We start from the raw sequence: 12,182 nt of genomic DNA, 5'->3' as shown, positions 1-12,182 counted from the left end.
GGAGGAAAGTGGAAAGTAGTCATGTATGTCCCTGCAGGTATTTGTAGGTTGTCTTCCACCCTGAGATTTCTCTGCTGCCTCCCCTCCCCTAAACAAGTGTCAGAGAGGATTGGAGCTCTATCTTCACAACGCTTGCTGACTTTTCAAGAGAAACATTGTACAGATAGACCCACAGACATACTGAAATAGATATCCGCAGCTCTGTTGGATGTGTAGTATTTAGCTTCTTCGGTCTGTGTGTGAAACACTCCTAACATGCTTCCCCTCCTCCAGTGCCCACAGGGCCACCGGATTTCAGCCTGTTTTCTCTGTTCTGTTAAACACACCTCTTTTTCTAGCAGCTGAATGGGAAGGAGGATCCCCCTTTCAGTTGTCATCTTCCTCGAAACTGTTCACTCTAAATGAATTCTCACATTTCCCTTCTGAATCTATCTACCATCTCCCTCGATGTCCAAACTCCTCCTGATAGACAAATTTATTGAGCGCTTAAATGTATACCAGTTACCGTTTGTCAGTGGCATTTAACCCTCACAAATATTATCCACATTACACAGTTAAATATTGAGGCTTAGAGAAAGTAAGCAACTTGCCAAAAGTTGCAAACTTAACAAGTGACATGTCCAGGATTCAGGCACAAAATATTTGAGCCCAGAGGCCATGCTCTTAACCATGAAGTGAAACCCTCTAAACAGGAAGAAGTTAACACCTGTTCAAGGGAAATGGAGGGTCCATGCTAGCTCCCTTATTTATACCAGCTGCCCGAAGGGAAAGTTTAACAGAAAAGTGTTCCCATTTAATTTTTCTGTTTCTTTAACCATTGAATTAAACAATAACACATCCTCCTTAAATGCAATCTCTCTTTGATTCAAGCTTTCTGATTATTTCAGAAACTTCAGTGAATAGTTTATATCTTCATAATTTTTTTCTTTAATTTCAGAACTTTGTGAGAAGGATAATGCTATTTTCTTTTAAGTGATTAGATAATTTTGTAATTTTCTATGCTAAAAAGTATACTTATACTATAGTATATATAAATTCTATGTATTTAGTGTGTACTTTTGTTAAAGCATTGTAAAATAACAACTGAATTGTACTCCAATAAATACATCATTTTCCTCAACATTGACTTAATGTGCACTATAGTTCATATTTTTTTCTGATTAGTTCAGAATTAGAGAATTACCATTTTGAGACTGGTTTTTACTAACTCTAACTTCCATGTTCCTAATTTCCATGTTCCTAATGAATAAACTAAGCTTTATTTATCCTTAATATTTTCTGACCTCTTCACTTCAATTGAAATCTGGATTGTTTCAAATGATTCCCCTACCATCTCCACCACAAATTTAGCTTTCTCTTTCTCTAGTATAAGAAGAGCCAGCCTGCTTCTTACATTTAGGCCACTTTCTGATTATTATTCTATAATCTCTGTATTCCCCTAATTTTAACTTACTGTTAGGAAGTAAAGTTGGCCCTCTCTCTATTCAAACCACTCCTGTATCCTCCAGAACCAGCGCCTACTTCTACTTTCCTGAATGAGGTCAACTACACTTCACCAAGCTTAATGTTTTTTAATTTTAACTAATTAATTTTTTAAAAATTAATTTTATTGAAGTATAGTTGATTTACAGTGTGTTAGTTTTAGGTGTACAGCAAAGTGATTCAGTTATACCTATCCATATATCTATTCTTTTTCAGATTCTTTGCTCATATAGGTTCTCATAGACCAAGCTTACCAATTTTATAGTTTCATTGCCTGTCTTCATCTATGCCATGACCTCATTTCTCATTCACATCTCAAAATTAAACTTTCAGAACTCCATTGCAACAACGATCAGTGGTCTAATGAACTTGTATAAGATGACCAGAAGTTGAAGTATTGTAAGCATTAGTAATATAAAAGTCCAACTTCTGTCTGTTCTGCAAATGAATATATGTTTAATCCTAAATATATGTTTAGTACTAAAAGTTTCACCATGGTAGTGTGAGTCTTTCCAAAATTTATTACATTCCTATTATATGCCAAGCACTGACTTACTCTTTGATTTCATTTTCCCCCCAATTTTGTTTTCCAAACACAGAATGACAACTTGGTGAAAAAAAACCCTGCGGTATATACCAAATACCAAGATGTGCATCCTCTGCCCATCCTCATTTCTGTATTCCCACTCATCCCATCGTAATTAGATTCTGCCACTTTTCTCCTGAGCCCTATAATAGTCTCATGTCTACTCACTTCCCATCTCTTCCCCGTCTTTTAATCTCAAATACAGTTCATACATACAGAACGTCACCTGAATGATGTTCATAACTGATGGCTGCTTGCTTTCTTAAGAATGCTTAAAAGATGCAGTGTTGGAAGAGAAAGCTGTCACCACCTGCTGACTTGTGCCCAAAGTCTCAGAGGCTGAAACTTCTGCTTTCATAAATGGGGAGGTCCAGCACAGAAGTGAATTGAAGAAGTGCCACAAAAGAGCTTATGAGCCTTTTAAAGACTTCCCAGGAGATATACACACACACATACATGTACACAAGATGTTCAGTGTGATTTCAGAGAAATTCTCAGAGACCTCATATGTCTTGAACACTGGGTAAGACCTCTGCTTCCAGACATTCTAAAATTTACTCTTGAATAATGCAACCCAGAGAGTGGAGTACTTGGACCAAATTATTTATATCCCTTATAGTATTATTTCTGGCAAATTACCCCATCCGCTTTTGGCTTGCATAACACACAATTACAAGAACTTCTTTTCTATCTATTGGTAGAGGTCCTCTTCCATCACATCCTGTATACAAAGACTATATAAGTGCACATAATGTCTTACATATTATTTCATAGGGTTAACAGATACTTGGTGTCCAATGTAGAATAACATGGACTATGGGCTAACAGTGTTCTATAAAGAATAAAGTAGTTCTTTGTAAACTAGACTGTTGATATATTTCATACACACGCTTTGTTTCCCAGTTATTCTCTCTTATCACTTAATAAATTCTTTTGATGTCTTTTCTATATCATTTGTACTAAAGTGAAACAAAGCAAGATGTTTTTGATTGCTCCATACCTGGACAAAAGTGTTAGAATGGAAGCCTAGAGGCTGCTATGGTGGTAGCAGTCATAATGAAAATGAGAGAACCCCTAAATGGATGTGGTTTTCCTGCTTCAATTACCTGGAGATTGTTTTCCAGTGCTGACACCAGGATGTTCTGCATTTTGCTTTAGTGAAAGGAATGAGTGTTTCCTCTACAGTTTTAATTATAATTTTGTTTCCTCTAAAATGGCTATGTAATTTCATTGACCATTGAGTTAATACAAAGTGAACTCCTTGGCCTGGCCCTCCAGGCACTCCAACTGTTCTAACCTATCCCTGCTGCTCCATCACCTCCCCTTCTCCTACACATGGGCCTGTGCTGCCATCAAACTGCACAAACCTCTCTTCTCTCAAGTGCTGGGGAGTTTTCTAATCTCTGTGTCACTTTTCATTCTGCTGATTATGTCAGGAATCGGATTTTCTTAGATGCGATGCATACTAAATCTACTTTACACGTATAACATGCTTATATAGTTAGTAAATTTGACAAAAAATTATTAAATGATACCTAATGATGACTACATTATAAAATCATATATATATGCTTTTTCATATATATTCATGTCTTTCAACACTAACCTCACCCTCTCCATTCTCATAATACTTAAAATATGCTTGCTTTATGTTGTCCAGGCCATTGCACGTGGTGCTCTCTTTGCCTGGACTTCTCTCCTTCCTCCGTTCTTCTACTTGCTACCACTTCCCCATGTAATGACCCGATTTGGAGAAGACTTGTTTCTGCTTCTCTTATGGGTTCCCTTAGTACCCTATTCTAAGTTCTATTAATTCAGACTGCATTGTAACTCCCTGTTCATTGTCTTACTTGCTCATTGTGTCCCCAATGCCTATACAGCACCTAACGTTTGGAAAGTACTCAAATAAATGAAAGTTGGTGACATTGAAATACATGTATAACTGGTTTAGAAGAGTTAAATGATCATTGTTATTGAAAGTCATAAAGATACTTACGCCTTTGAGCCAGTAATCCAGGAGTCAAAAATTCAAATGCTTTCAGGGTCAAGCAGGTAATCTAAATGTACAATGTTGGCCTGGGGGAAGGCAATGGGAATACAGGTTACTGTACTTGCCTCACCTAAACACATTCAGATTTACACTTTTATAAATACTGTCGATACAAGCCAAACAAACCATAACCCCTGTCTCATTCAAAGAAACAATTCTGTAGAGGAAAAAAATATTCATAATAATATTATTTGTGAATCTATCTGTAATAAGGAAAAAAATGAAGACAAATAGCTAGTAATAGGAAGCAGATTAAATTAAATATAGATTGTATCCATTAAATATCATGTATTCTTTAACATTAAAATAATCCCCCAATTGTAATATATGAAAAATGCTTTCGTTATTGGAAATGGTGAAGGAATAACACAAAACTCTGTGTTTGCTGTAATTGCAACCATGTAAAAATATACATCCTTGTTAAAAAAAAAGGATTATGCAAAATGAAGATAACTATGTTAGGGTGCTCAAAATAGAAATGATTTTTGTAAAGTTCAGCATTTAATAATGCCGTCATTTTTCCAATCCTAGTCTCTGGAGAAAGCTTTGGCAATATCTCTTGGAGTCTTAGAAGATGATGCCTAGCAAGCAGAACCAGGTTACTTTGGGTAAAAGCTGAAGAATATGAATTGTGGGCTGAGCTACAAATAACATTGTCATAGCAACCTCCAAAGATTTCATAGAAAAGGCATGACTTGGATTTCTCTTTTTTTTTTTTTTAAGGAAAATGACTAACAAGATCCCTTTTAAAACAGTTCCGATATAGTGCGGGATAAGATACAATAAGTTTGATAAAGAGTTTTGTTGAGAAATTGGGATAAAGTGGCAGAACCTTGAGATCAGAAGTGAGACTCCCTAGTGTAGCCTTAGCACATTATTTTGTGTGTGTATTGATTAGTTTTCAGTGACGTAACACTTATGTGATGCCAATCTGCCTTCCCTGCAGATAATATTTAATTAATAATAAAATATTAAGAACAATATAATAATTCTATAATGATAATAATGGTTATTGTTAGTAAAAAAAGTTCAATTCTCCTTGTTAAGAGACATTTAATATATTTCTCTGATTCTTTATAAAGGCTTGATTATCTGTTCTCAGGGTTCTTCTGTGATACTATATATAACCTCCTGGAAACAGAGGACTGTGGAAATACTGATAGTATCAACGGAAATCCTTGTAACTTCTCTGGAAAGGGCGTATTCCATCAGTCTCATTGCCTCATTTGTTAAGCTGAATCGCCATCCTCAGTGACAGATCTTTTCAGTGTCCAAACTTCCTGCAAGGATTTATGTATTAACCCCATTCTGTTTGAGTTTAGATCAGGGGTGTCCCTTAGGTTATTTTAGGAACCCAGGTTTCCTGTAGTTTGCAAAAGCTGGCCCAGCCCACTGGCAGAAAATCTGCTTCTGATAGCATAGTCCTGTGGTAACAACTTTGGTATCTTGCACAGATAAGCAGCCTTGATATAGGTCCATGTGGTTAAGGAGGAAGACATTGTCAGTAATTCCTTTTACGGGGGAAATTCTAGTTAGCAATTTTTTTCCAGTTCGAGGTAAACATGTAAATCGGGGCTTATCATAAATAGCAATATATCCAAAGTATCATTCTCAGACTACACACAAATTTTTGACTCTAGCTTTCTGTGTAACGTTAGAAAAACAAACAAACAAAAAAGCATAGTCAGATCACCTGTTACCTCAAAATAAGGAGCTGTGTGGCAGCATCGGGAAGCATAATGAGTGAAGCCAGAATTAACAAGCAGCAGGGCTGAGTGTGGAACCCCTGCAGTTCAGGCCTGACCATTGAAACTGGCACCTGATTGCCCTTACAAGTACTACCTGTTCGCTCAGTTCTTGAAACAATCAAATGTATACCGTAAATATCATGGTTCTGCTAACACCTTTTGTATGTTTTCTGAAGCCACTGGTAGAACTAACCTTTTTAACAATCTGCTGAGGACAGAAGTCACGTTATAAGTCAAGTGGAACTTTGAGTTCTATTTCCATTTCTAAACATTTGACCACAAAATTAAACCTCAGATTCTTAAAGAAGAATTCAGTCTTCTGGGCAAGTGGGATCTGTCCACTCGTTCATTCAACAGTTACTGAGCTGCTGCTTCATGTAGAATGTACAAGTGGGTTAAAAGATGTTTGAGGAGATTACTGTCTCGTTAGCCATCCAACTAATCATCACTCATGCTGAAGTTTTGAATCAGAAAAAAAAAAAGAGTTGAACCAATATTTGTTAAATTTTGCACACAAATAGCCCTAGGGAGCACAGAAGGGAAGATTTTTTCCATTGAAAAAATGTATGACTTTTCTGAATAAATTAATATGTATCTTAATCATCTACGTTTCAAATGAGGAAAAGATTAATTTAACAGAATCATTCTGTAAAACCCCTACTGCTTTGAAACCTATGAGAACTTGTTGCTAATTTGAGGCTTTCAAATTTAAAGTCATAAGATAAGTTGAGCAGTCAATAACCTTGAAATTTAGGAAAGTGACTGACATGGACTAGCCAGAACGTTTTTTGCAGTAATTTGATTTATAACTCTGCCCTAATCACTCTTAAAAATCAGCTAGACAGTAAAAAGTTCTCTACCTTCAAACCTCTTGATGCAGTTTTGCAGATTAATCTGAATGGGTTGAAAATTTGATGAAAGGATGGAGAGCATCTAAATTTAGTTTTTCTGGATAGCCACATGCAAAAGAATGAGACTAGACCACTATCTTATACCATACATAGATATCAACTCAAAATGGATTAGAGACTCCAATGTAAGATCTGAAACAATAAAACTCCTAGAAGAAAACATAGGCAGTATTCGCTTTGACTTTGGTTTTAGCAATATCTTTCTGCATATGCCTCCTCAGGCAAGGAGACAAAAGCGTAACTAAACAAATGGGACTATTATCAAACTAAAAAGCTTCTGTACAACAAAGGAAACATCAACAAAATGAAAACCTACCAAATGGGAGAAGATATTTGCAAATCATGTATCTAATATCCAAAATAGATAAAGAATTCAAGCAACTCAACAACAAAAAAGCTAACAATCCAATTAAAAAACGAGCAGAGAAACTGAATAGATATTTTTCCAAAGAAGGTATATAGATGGCCAACAAGCATGTGAAAAATGTTCAACATCACTAATTATCAGGGAAATGTAAATCAAAACCACAGGGAGATATCACTTCACACCCATTAGAATGGCTATTATCCAAAAGACAAGAAATAAGTGCTGGAGAGGAAGTGAAGAAAAGGGAACCCTTGTGCACTTTTGGTGGGAATGTAAATTAGTGCAGCCACTATGGTAAATCACATGGAGATTCCTCAAAAAGTTAAGACTAGAACTATCATATGATGTAGCTATTCCACTTGTGGGTGTTTATCCAAGGAATACAAAAACACTAATCTGAAAAGATATATGCACCCCTGTGTTCATCACAGCATTATTTAGAATAGACAAGATGTGGAGACAACCTAAGTGTTCACTGATGGATGAATGGATAAAGAAGATACACACACACTTACAATGGAAGAATAGCCATAAAAAGATGAAATCTTGGCATTTGGGACAACATGGATGGACCTTGTGGGTATTATGTTAAGTGAAATAAACCAGATGGAGAAAGACCAATCCCATATGATTTAACTCATATGTGGCATATAAAAACAAGCAAAACAAAATGAATGAAGAAACCAAACTGAAACAAATAGATACAGAGAACAGAGTAGTGGTTAGCAGAGGAGAAGGGGGTGGAGGGAGGGCAAGATGGGTAAAGGGGGTCAACAATATGATGACAGTTGACAACTAACCTTTTGGTGGTGAGCACACTGTAGTTTATATAAATGTCAAAATATAATATTATACACCTGAACCTTATGTGTGATAAACCCATGAAACTATAAATAAATAAAAATTTAATAAATAAATTTACTTTCATTAACTTATGAAACAGCAACATACTTTGCCCAATTTACTTAGCTTCAGAATTTTCATTTGTACAGTTTGAACCAGAAGAAGTACCTTTTTATTGGTTTATTTTTTTTCTAAAATTCTAAGACTAAATTGTTATTACAGTGTCTTCACAAAATTATTAATAGAATGCCTTCATAATTATCTCACGTAAATATTTAGATAAATAGCTATGTAATAGCTGAATTTTCTCAAACTGTTAAAATATTATTTCTAAAGGTATATTTCAGGTTAAGAAGGATTAAGCTGCAGAGATATAATGTTTAATGATATTTCTCAAGTGATAAGAACTTACTGTCAGAAGCATGTAATGTATTAGTACCCTCATTATGGAGTTCAGATTCTCTCTTCAGCAGAAAATGCTCAGGGCATATGTGAGTGATGATAATTTTTTTTTCTATGCCTATATTCCTATAGCATTTCTTATCATGATGTCATTGGGTAACTGCATTTAAAGTGGGCTCTTAGGGACTTCCCTGGTGGCGCAGTGGTTAACAATCCACCTGTCGGGGCTCCCCTGGTGGCACAGTGGTTGAGAGTCCGCCTGCCGATGCAGGGGACACGGGTTCGTGCCCCGGTCCGGGAAGATCCCACATGCCGGGGAGCGGCTGGGCCCGTGAGCCATGGCTGCTGAGCCTGCGCGTCCGGAGCCTGTGCTCCACAACGGGAGAGGCCACAGCAGTGAGAGGCCCGCGTACAGCAAAAAAAAAAAGAATCCACCTGTCAATGCGGGGGACACAGGTTCGAGCCCTGGTCCGGGAGGATCCCACATGCCGTGGAGCAACTAAGCCCATGCACCACAACTACTGAGCCCGTGTGCCACAACTACTGAAGCCCACGTGCCTAGAGCCTGTGCTCTGCAACAAGAGAAGGCACCGCAATGAGAAGCCCGCGCGCCACAACGAACAGTAGCCCCCACTCCCCGCAACTAGAGAAAGTCCACGTGCAGCAATGAAGACCCAACACAGCCAAAAATAAATAAATTTAAAAAAAAGATGATTCTTTAATCAATCAATCAATAAATAAAGTGTGCTCTTAAGCATTTGCCAATTAAAGAAACTCAACATAAAGACCCAAAGACCCCATCTGAGTTTGCTAAGTGATGCAGTGTTAATAAAACTGTGGCTCATTGGAATGTAGTGTGTTACAGGATTTTTTTGCACACTTAGCTCTTCAACTGATTTGGTTTGGATTCTAGTCAAATTACTTGGTACCTTGGTTAAGTGGGCTTGTGAAAAATACCTGATATATACAACCACTTCCTATGGAGCTAATAGCTATGTGTTTGCTAAGTATTTTGTGAGCAGAAAAGATCAGAGAGCAAAGAAAGCTGGATTTCCTTAAAAGCACTGAACTGTAACATGTACGTAAAGACTGGGTAATTACTGGGCAGAAACAGGCCTGCCAGTAAAAGCCAAATATATGCAGCTCCCTTCTTCTGCTGAAAATCTGTCCTAGTTTCATGTTAAATTATATATTAAAAGAATACTGCATTTTTCTATAATGATGTTTTTATAATATAGAGGGTGTTTCTGACCAAAGACTCTACATCCACAATATATGATAAAAGCAAAGGTATAATGATAAAATATCATACTCAACTCATTTAAGTAGTAAAGTATATTCTAAACCTCATAATGGACAAATACAGTCACTGTGAGGTGGTTCTATAAGTCTCTAATATATTTTAAAAAGGTATATATCATGTTCAAACCAATTTCTACTATATCTTAAATTATAACTATATAAAATGAACCCATTAACTTTAATGACCACTTATTTACACTAATATAAGTCTGTTCCCCAACAAGAAAGATGTACATATGTATATGGGTGTTTGTATGAGTTAGATAACTGGCATCTTTTAAAAAACTGCTCAAGAAAGTTTGAAGTAATGAATTTTCATGTAGCATGAGGAGGTAATCAAAATCATTCTCCCATATTTCCTTAATTCTAAGGTGCCATATGTTGTATATGTCCTTAAGTTAGTGAAACTTTTTTTGGAAAGAAAAAGCAAGTACACCCAATGCGCACATTAGAAGGAAAATTCTGGTTTTATAAATTTTATAATGAAAAAAAGAAAATGGAGTACATATTTTTATTTACCTTAGAATTAAATTTGAATTTAAGCTTAATTTCTACAGTAACCTTTAGAAATTTTTATTATGCAGTCTTTCTTGATGATAATTTGTAATTTGCTATGATTGATTTAGAATTTCCAAATTTCCATCCATTTTTAGAATTCAAAATTTTGGCTAAGACCATCAATTATTGGAAATCCTCTCAATGTAGACTGTGCATGAGGCCAGTACCTGAGCTGATCCTCTAGGGAGCTTCATGGAGAGTATAATAAGGGGAGCCCTTGTTGAGTAATTTATAGTTGATTAACATCATCATGAATTGCTCCCAACTTTATTCATGATTCTGAACACTTGAGATAATTGAAATACCAAAAGAACGAGTATAAAGCTATTAGGACGAGTGGATACTTGAGCCTACTCACAGTCTCTTTGAGGCAGAGGCTCATTTTGTGCATAAGTGTAAAGAAATATATTTTTGGAAAAATAATTCTAGTTCCAGTTAGAAGATGGTGAACTCAGAGATTTCATTGATCACTGCTCAAAGTGTTTAGAGCCATTGAAAACATTTCCCCCTAGACATTGACATGATGGACTTATTTTAATCAGCAATTACAAAAGTTGACCAAGTGCCAGGCATCAGTGAGTAGATTATTGGGCAAAAATCAGTCTTTCCCCCTTGTACAAAACCTGGATGCATCCTGTCCAAGGACAGACTTAAACAGGCAAGGGAAAGTTTATTGAAAACGATTGCAATTGGAGAGAGAGATTGGACTAAACTCTGCTGAAACAAAAGGTGGGACAGTTTACCAATTCTGGAGTGAGCTAGTGGACTGGTACTGGAGGACATTAGGAGGAGACTGGTTAATGTGATTAGGCCATCTGTGTTTGCTAATCAGCACTTATTGAAGTTAGACTCTTGCCCTCCCACAGAGAATGTGGTGCTATCTTTCTTGATGATTACATTTCGAAAAATGGCTCCCATGTCCGTGAGAAAGACATTCCTGGGTTGTAAATCTGGCAAGATTACTAGAAGAAGATTTACGTGTCAAAGGGGTGAAAAAAGAATTTGCATGTTTTTTAGAGTGAATGTTCTAAATAAGGGGAGGTCAAGGGCCTATAAGTCAGGAAGAAACCTGTCTAAAGTTTTATTAAGCTGAAAGGAATGTGAAGGCTGTCTTGGTCAATCTAAACCTTGAACACAGGTAAAGATGTTTGCCAACTCTAGAGAAAAGCCTACAAGTACGGCAAGCTCCTTTACCTTTAATCTCCCATCCTCCCTAATCTGATTTAGATATTTCCCTTGTGTTGTCACAGGCTTACCAATATCACAGAATTTATCAGGTCAAATTGCAATTTTTTGTCTGTTTACTACTCTTGACACTAGACTGTAAGGTACCTGAGAACAGGGATCCTGTTGACATTTGTAACCACAGGACCTACTGTAATTCCCCTTACCTCAATTCATGCCTGCTAAAATAAACTGAATTCTAAAAAATTAACAGAAAAGTAGCTGAGATAGGAAATAAGAATGTGGGAATTACAAAAAAATTAAGAGCCTTTAGTTTAGTAAAATGAAGATGGTAAGGGAATATGATCAGAAGCCATATATTCCTAGAAGGTATGAAATTTTCTAGTAAATCCTAGAAAACTAGAAGTTGGCCACACCCAGTGGAGATAGGAAAGAGGGCTCACATTTAATGTACACTATATGGTAGACACTATGTTAGCATATCAAATTTAATCCTTTATCTGTGAAGAAAGCACTGCAAACCCTATTTTATAAGTAAGAAAACTGATACCTGGAGTGGCCATATACCACCTCCAGAACAGTGAACCAAGATTTAAACACTCACCTTTATGGCCCCAAAGCTGTTAAATTTGGCTGCCTTAAACATAAATTATAATAGTTTAAGTTTAGGAGAGAAAAATGATCAATACTTTTAACTTTGCATATGAGATGATATCCCTAAGAAGGGATCACCCTCAAAATATAAATA

This window comes from Mesoplodon bidens (assembly GCF_964165515.1).
Source record: "Mesoplodon bidens genome assembly, contig: HAP1_SCAFFOLD_302, whole genome shotgun sequence".
NCBI lineage: Eukaryota > Metazoa > Chordata > Mammalia > Artiodactyla > Ziphiidae > Mesoplodon > Mesoplodon bidens.
The sequence above is the reverse complement of the archived record's forward strand: the minus strand, read 5'-3'. Positions refer to the sequence as shown.